General features: G+C 30.7%; 1 long non-coding RNA gene across 1 annotated transcript; it reads left to right on the forward strand.

The window, feature by feature from the left end:
• Nucleotides 1-615: 615 nt before the first annotated feature.
• LOC129983580 (uncharacterized) lies at nucleotides 616-8,196 on the forward strand. Its single transcript, XR_008785423.1, has 4 exons — nucleotides 616-704; nucleotides 2,797-2,935; nucleotides 4,175-4,297; nucleotides 8,092-8,196. It is a non-coding gene; the product is annotated as an uncharacterized LOC129983580 (long non-coding RNA).
• The last annotated feature ends 309 nt before the right edge of the window (nucleotides 8,197-8,505 follow it).

The raw sequence follows: 8,505 nt of genomic DNA on the forward strand, positions 1-8,505 counted from the left end.
AAAAACCGCCAATGTATGAATAAGATGATTTTCATCTGTATATCTCAGAATAAAGAACCCGTATCTGTTGAATTCTAAATAAAGCTGCACCGTATTGTTTCTTTACCATGAGTCAATCTTGCCAAAACAAACTGATTTACAGATAATAATTTCTACTCTTCTAAATAATAAAGTGAGAGAGTTCAGAGATTCGACCAGAAGTTCAGCTCTTTGATGGAATAATAGTCTTATTTCTTGCTAGTGCGAAACAATAACAAATAGATTAAAAAATTACTTTTGATGCTTTTGGAAAATTGGATTTGAAGACAACGGTAATTGAACTTCCTTTCCTGCGTAAAATTATTGGCTAAATTTCTCGACAATGATTTATTTTTGCTGCAAGTTCTATTTATCTGGGTTCTTTGAAGGTCGGATGTTTCTATTATTCTATGCCGATAAAGGACTCAGGAAAAATTATTTATCACTGCGAATGAGATATCTCGCCTTCCAAGAATGTTTGCTGTGCGTTAGAATCTAACTTTGATATCAGTTTAGATAAGTTTGTATACCGAATCCGTTCAGATTTTTTTTGTATATATATTATATATAGTGAGTACAGTTGCTGTTTATATTTTCTGGAGTTTGCACCTAATTCGCAATTCTCAGTTAATATCAGTGATAAATTACGATTAGAAAGCTGGACTGAGGGGGATAGGTGGTCACAGGTAATCATTATTAGTCGAGTTGCCAAATAAACAAATTTGTAAAAAGTATAAATTTTAGAAATTATAAAGTATTAGGATTACAATGTGTTATCCTAATGCATTGTAATGTATTACATATTAGTTATTCGTATTAAAAATATATTAAATATTAGTTATTCGTTTAACTGCAATGTTATATTCCACTTAGTGGGTGTCGTAAAAAAGGGATTTTTAATGCTATATTAGTTTGATTCTTATTATTTTCATATAAACTATTATCTATATATTCAAAATAATAAGGAACACTAATGAACCAGTCACCCAACTTCAACTACTGGTTCGATTTCGCCACTCTTTGCATCATATGAAAACTCTTGACTCGTAGATATTCTATCAAGGATCGCTTGCCATCTTTCGCCTTTTATTTCTGAAATAAATTGAAAAAATATCATCTCTTAATACATTCTTTGTTCTCTACTCACAAATCTTGCATGGAGTTCGTCTTTTTGACCGCTGAGGAAACACAAAAAGTTTTACTTCATTTTAAGGCTCATGACCCCTAAATATACCTTCAAAGGTCACCTATCTTTATTTATCCTCCATTTCGGAGAGAAATAATTATAATTAATCTTCAATGTATATTCTCTATGGGAAAAAAGTGCGACAGAGTTTACTGTTCACAACCACTAAATGGATTTTTAAAAAACATTTATTTTATAAGAATACTTATGTTTCCCGAGGGGTCATTGGAGCCACGGTGGCCTGGTGGGAAGGTCTTGGCTTCGGAACCGGAGAGTTTCAGATTCGAGGTCCAATTCCAGAGAAGAACCGTCGTGTAAGTGAGTGTGGTGTACGTTAAATCCGTCGGAGTAAACGTCTTCCAACTGGGGTGGTGTGGAAGTTTGGAGAGGGGGTGCCAGCTCAGGTGTCGTCCTCGACATCTGACTGCGGTTCAAAATTAAGAGGTATGTCTTAAAATAGTCCCAGTGTTGCTATAAAACGGGACGTTAATATAACTAAATTAAACCCGAAAGGTCATCAATGTTCATTATCCACTTCCCTTTTCAAATCGAACCGTCAGCCTCAACACCTGGAATGATTTTTTTCTCACTAACTTGGAATTTTGAATATTCTAACATTATTATGCAACTTTTACTTATATTACTGTAGCTATTCTTCTATTATACTTTTGTTGAGAAAAGATACAGTTAATTAAAATTGGCTGATATGACTAAATTAATTTCATTAAATAAGCGTCTTTGGCGACGTTATTAATGACAACATTAACATATGTCGACGAATTTCGATGAAATACATCTTATCAAAATAAAAGAAATTCTTATTTTAAATTATGACTTCATAATAATTGTAGACAATTCAGATTGGTTAATTATACTTGAAAAGTGGCGAAATTAATTAGCTAGAAAATTGGCGGAAACGATCCAGTAGATTAAGATTATAAACACTGCCTAATTTTATTTTACAATATTTCTCGAAGATGGATATGGAGGAGACAGATGAAAATTGATGTTTTAACAAAGAGTCATAATCTTTTATACGAAATAAAAATTGGCAAAATCAGTGCATCAGTTAATTTATTTAGGGACTGTGACAGGCAAACTCAATCAAGGATATTCCAAACAGAGAATGAGCAGGGTAGTAAAGTTTTTGAAATTTCTTTCAGTTAGTTGGTTTAAATGTTTTTTTTTTTTTTTTTTTCTTATGAGCTTTTATATTTTAACTATGCCGTCCATATAGTAAAACAGAACATTGTAAATTTTCTTTTAAAATCGAAAAAAATCAAATATAGTTATATATAAAAATAAAACAGTTAAAATATGAAGGAAAATGATAGAAAAGATTTGTGCATTAAGAAAGAACAATTTTTTAAAAATGTATGGTATGGTATTAAATGTATGGTAAAAACTGTATAGCATTTAAAAATTTTTGAATGGCGAATCTTTCCGAGTAATTCAATAAGAGTTAAAGGCGGTAAATGAAAAAAGCAGATCAACAGCCAGACATACATACAAAAACACTCATTGGCTTTCATTATTAGAAAAGATTAAGTAAATGTTGCATTTTTGAAAGATTTTTTTTTTTTTTTTTTAAGATTTAAATGTTTGGAGGAAGATAACAAGGAAAAGGCATTTAATTGGATCAAGTATTGGATAGTGTTCTGCGCCTTCCATGCTGCTGAGCATTTTGGTGATAAATTCATATACTGGTTACCTGGATATCAAATTTTCAAGGTATGTTTTGATTTTTATTATCATAGATTCTGCAGTATCGGGGGTAAGAGATTGAACCAAAAATAGAATTAAAATAAACCACTATATTCTTTTCCTTAAAAAATAAATAGTGCCTGTTTCCATAATAAGCGATCATCATAATGCCTATTTTCTGTGAATTGTAATGATATATAAAAGAACAACAATAAACAAACAGAATCTCATTTATTTATAATTTATTGACATTAAATATCTAAAATTGATAATTCTTGAAAAAATTTAATTCCTTTCTAACAATTATACTGGAAATTTTTGTAAAATTTGAAACTGTGAAGTGAGAATGCAAAGGATAAGGGCTTTCCAATGAGGTGTCACAATCTTAAATTAAAAACTAGTCGGGAAAAAAAAAAGCAGTTATTTTTCAACTTCAAAGACATTTTACTGACAAAGAATACAAAAGTTGTTTTTTATGATGAGGCAGCAATTCATCTAATTAGAATTGTCCATCTACCCTCAATAGTAAGGGAGTTAGTTACGGGGAAATGAAAATTTCATCTCCGCACCATTTTCGCTCGCTGTGAGCCGGAGAGCTTCGCTACATATTCGGGCAAGATTTTCACCCTCCCTACAACATATACTCTCAAACTCAAATCGAAATTAGTATAAGTAATTTAGTATTACAAATTAGGTATCGTGTTCACAAAATAACACGGGATGAACTGTCTTTAGGGCTTCGCAGATTGAGCCCCGATTACACATCACAAAGGAATTTGCTTTTAACTCATTGTGTTTTGTGACCTTTTAATGCATTTGCTCCCAGTTTTGAAATACCCTGTATATTTTTCTAACACTTGAAATCAAACCTCGTTAAATTTACATTATATTTTTATGATTAAGATGGCATTTCTAAATTTATAATTAGTTGTGTTTGATATACTAGTTTTCTTTAGGAATAGCAATGTCCGGAGTTGAGGAAGCTCTGTTCTCAAACACTGTCAACTAATCACATAGCGGAATTTGTCTTAATTCTTTCATATATATATATATATATAAATCCTATTAATCTTATGATTTTATATATGAATGAATGAAAAAATTATTTAGACCCATATTACCTGAATTTACATTGCATAATAAAGATATTACTGGTTACATTTGTCTTTAATTCTGGCAAAAAACAAGTTCTTCAAATTGCATAAATGTGAATAATGATTATAATAATTTAATTTTTTTTTACATTTTTTAAATTTATAATTTCAGTTTATTTTTCTGTTGTGGTGCTTCGCTCCGGTCCCAAATAATGGATCCACCATACTTTATGATAACTACGTCCGGCCGCTATTTCTGCGCAACGCCGATACATTGGACCGAGTGACAGATATGGTAACGAGTTTCATTCACAAAGAAATTTCTAAATATTGGAAATAAATGATTTTTAATGGGATATTAAATATGACACATGTATTATTTTTAGACAATATGATTTGGCATATGAAGAATCAATGTAATTTTACCAACACACACACACACACACACACACACACACACACACACACACACACACACACACACACACACACAGTTTTTTTCAAATATTTAAATTAACTGATTTATTGGTATGCAAATAATATAAAATTTGGTTAAAAATTAGTTATGGGATTGTAAACTTCACATTATTTATTATTTTTATTCTGGTTTGTAACAAAGATTAAAAACTGATTTAACTGATTAATTTTAATTTGAGCATGTTTTAAAATAAGTTTAAAACGCAACATTGTAACTTGGTTTGAGCAGTTTGCTTTTCTCTAACTTTCAAGCAAAATAAAATATGAATGAAACAAGCATTCCATTTCTCTTAAATAAAACAAGCATTTCTCTTAAATAAAACAAGCATTTCTCTTAAATGAAACAAGCATTTCTCTTAAATGAAACAAGCATTTCTCTTAAATGAAACAAGCATTTTCAGTTTCTCTTACTACCCCCCCCCTTTTTTTTTTCGAGGATTATGTGTAATCGACGAATTATTATTAGCCCTTTTCTTTTTAGTACTGAGTATTTTATGTATAGGCTGAAAGGTTCTAAATGTCACATAACTTTCATAATGTAGTTAGTTATATTGACTTTCATAATGTAGTATTGTAACTGAAATACAGGAAATAAATTGGTTATAAATTGAAAATGAAGTATACTCCTGAGTTCCGGTTCGCGACTATCCTATCTAGTTTTCTTTCATTGTAATTAAATGAGGAAGACAAGGCGTTGTATTGGCAACACTGTTTATGTTTCCTGCATTTAAGTTAGGCATTACAGAATTGAGCAGTTTGCATCCATTAACTTACTTTTTCTCTAATAAATTCTTAAAATGTGAAGTGCAATATATAAACATATACTATATAAACTACCGTTACAGAGCCTTTTATTTGAACTCGACACGTTACCGGCAATTGCTTCTATGATTTAACGGGCTGCGGCCACGTTCATATTATGCATGAATTGAGATAAATGAAACGTTTAGTACTCGATAAGCAGTGAAAAAATACGTATTATAACATTCAGTTTTGGTATAAAAACTTTGTCTCCTGGTCAAAGAAAGGAGTTCATAGAACACTGGCTTAACCAGCTTTTTTGTAATCCGGCCTGCCCTTCCGCCACATTAGGCCGGATATTCGGGGATCTACTATATTAATAAGCTATTAAAAATACATTATTATAACAAAAGATTTTAAAATTTGTTGGTGACATTCCTGCTTTGATAAATTTTTTTTTCACTTAGTTTTTTACTTTCTGATTTTCAAAGAATAATAATCGGAGAAAATTATGGGTTTACATTACCTGAAACCTAAAACGCTCCAGAAAATTGCTGTACCTGAAACTACATTCTTGAGCATGATCCTCTCTTCTGAAATGTTAATATGTATCCGCCTCCGGCTCTAATGCTGCGTTATTCAAAATTTTAATAAAAACAATATTTGAATTGAAACCTATTCGGAGTGGAAACTAAGTTGAACCTTTATATCTTGATCATAAACAATGAAAAAAAAAAGGATAATATATTAATAGAACAACTTTAAAAAAGTCGATTTCATTTGCAATAATGAAAACATTACTGTAAAATATATCTTAAAAATATCTTTAAATGTTAATCAAATTTAGAGAAAATATTTTAAAGCAATTAAATTGGGGTTTTTTACACTGTTTTAAATTTTAAAACAATGAAAAGAATATATTTGTACCGTAATATTTTCGGAAGTTATCGGGGAAAAACAACAAAATCTCAATTAGCTTTCAAGCGATTAAAATGGCTCCGATATGCACATTTACAACCTTCAAAGTATATACAGTGGCTCAAAAAATTGAGAGTACACCTTACTTTTACTTCATAAATCCGACTTTCAATATAAATAACACATTACCGAGAAGTGCAAACCTGTTTTTATTTTTACACATAACAAATGGTTTAATTTAGAGTAAAAATAAAGAAAAATCAACGAAAAACTTCTAAATTGAAAAGCTTCAGAAGCATTTTAAATAAACATACGCAGGATTTTGCCTTAAAAAATTGAGAATACACCAATTAAATTCTTGTAATATCTCGCATAGAAAGAACGTGTCAGTATATAGTTGCATGTCTTTTGGCTTTTATAATGGCCTCTAAACGTCGTGGTACCGATTCGACCCATTTTTGGTGATATCAGAAGATATTTTACCCCATTCTTCTTGCACCACTGGTTTTAAAGGGGTTTTGTTTCTAATTTTGTGTTTTTGGACCACTGCTTCAAGTGTGGCCCACGAATATTCAATGATATCGATTGATATTGATATCGGGGTACTGTGGATGTGTGTAACTGCTTTTTACAATGAAAAAGACACCATATTTTAAAGTTACGTGCATTCTGTTTGGGGTCGTTGTCCTGTTGGAAAATGGAATTTCCATTAAAACCCAAATTTTTAACACTTTCCTTTAGATTATTGTGACCCGATGGTTCAACCAACTAGTTGCAGAAACTTTTCGAATCATAGCAGAAGTGTAGATGATGAAATTGTGCGAAATGCCATTAGACAAGCTGAGTATAAAAGTCGCATTGTTAGAGAGAAACCGTTCATCAGCTTGTAAATTCAGAAAAGGCATTTGAAGTTTACAAAAACTCATCAATTGAAGACCAATTACTTTTGGAATAAAGCTATATTTCGTAATGAAAGAAAACTCAACATTTTTGGCAGTGACAGCCATCGTACTGTATGGAGAAAGTCTAATGCTGCTGTGGATCCAAAAAATTTACGTCTTACAGTTAAACATGATGGTGACTCCGTCATGATTTGAGGTTGCATGGCTTAATCCGAGGTAGGAAATTTAATTTTTATAGATGGCATTATAAACTATATGGTTTACTTGTATATACTTCGCAGCAATCTAAAGGAAAGTGCTAAATATTTGGGTTTGAATGGAAATTTCATTTTCCAGTAAGACAACGACCGCAAACAGAATGCACATTACGTCAAAATATGGTGTCTTTTTCACTGTAAACAGCAGTCACATACACCACCATTGTACTCCGACATCAATGTCGTTGAATATTCGTGGGCCACACTCGAAGTAGTAGTCCAAAAACACAAAATTAGAAACAAAACCCCTTTAAAACCAGTGGTGCAAGAAGAATGGGGTAAAATATCTTCAGATACCACCAAAAATGGGTCGAATCGGTACCACGACGTTTAGATGCCATTATAAAAGCCAAAAGACATGCAACTATATACTGACACGTTCTTTCTATGCGAGATATTACAAGAATTTAATTGGTGTATTCTCAATTTTTTGAGGCAAAATTCTGCGTATGTTTATTTAAAATGCTTCTGAAGCTTTTCAATTTAGAAGTTTTTCGTTGATTTTTCTTTATTTTTACTCTAAATTAAACCATTTATTATGTGTAAAAATAAAAACAGGTTTGCACTTCTCGGTAATGTGTTATTTATATTGAAAGTCGGATTTATCAAGTAAAAGTAAGGTGTACTCTCAATTTTTTGAGCCACTGTATATGTCAAGTTTGATAATCTTAGGACAAATGGTTCGGCCTTTTGAAAGTTAACATACATATTATCCTTTATTATTGATAAAAAAATATTGACTTAAACTTTAAGGGTATTTTGAACTTAATTATTTTTAATTCTATTTTTTGTAGGCTCCCAAAATTCTGCAGACCTAAGATCATGTGACAATGGAAAATATGCTACAGCTTTTTATTCTAATACACTTTTGCTTTATGCATTTTGCAGCTTAATAAAAACACTTCTGAACACCCTTTTTTTCTTGTTTTCAAAAATTATTTTTTTTTAAAAAAAAGAGGTATCTGAAAGTAAAGAAACTACTATGTATAAATGAAATGTCATATAAAATCTAAAACTAAGTTCCATTAAACACTTTTGATTGACAACAGAAATTATTGAATAAATAACTCAATCAATAAGTCACAAACCTCAAAACAAATAAATGAATTAGAAAAAGAATATTGAAATATGATAAAGTAGAAGTAATAAAAATAAAAGAAAGGATCTATTCAATATTGTTGCGAATTTGCAATATTGCTTCCTTGCGT

This window comes from Argiope bruennichi, chromosome 9 (assembly GCF_947563725.1).
Source record: "Argiope bruennichi chromosome 9, qqArgBrue1.1, whole genome shotgun sequence".
NCBI lineage: Eukaryota > Metazoa > Arthropoda > Arachnida > Araneae > Araneidae > Argiope > Argiope bruennichi.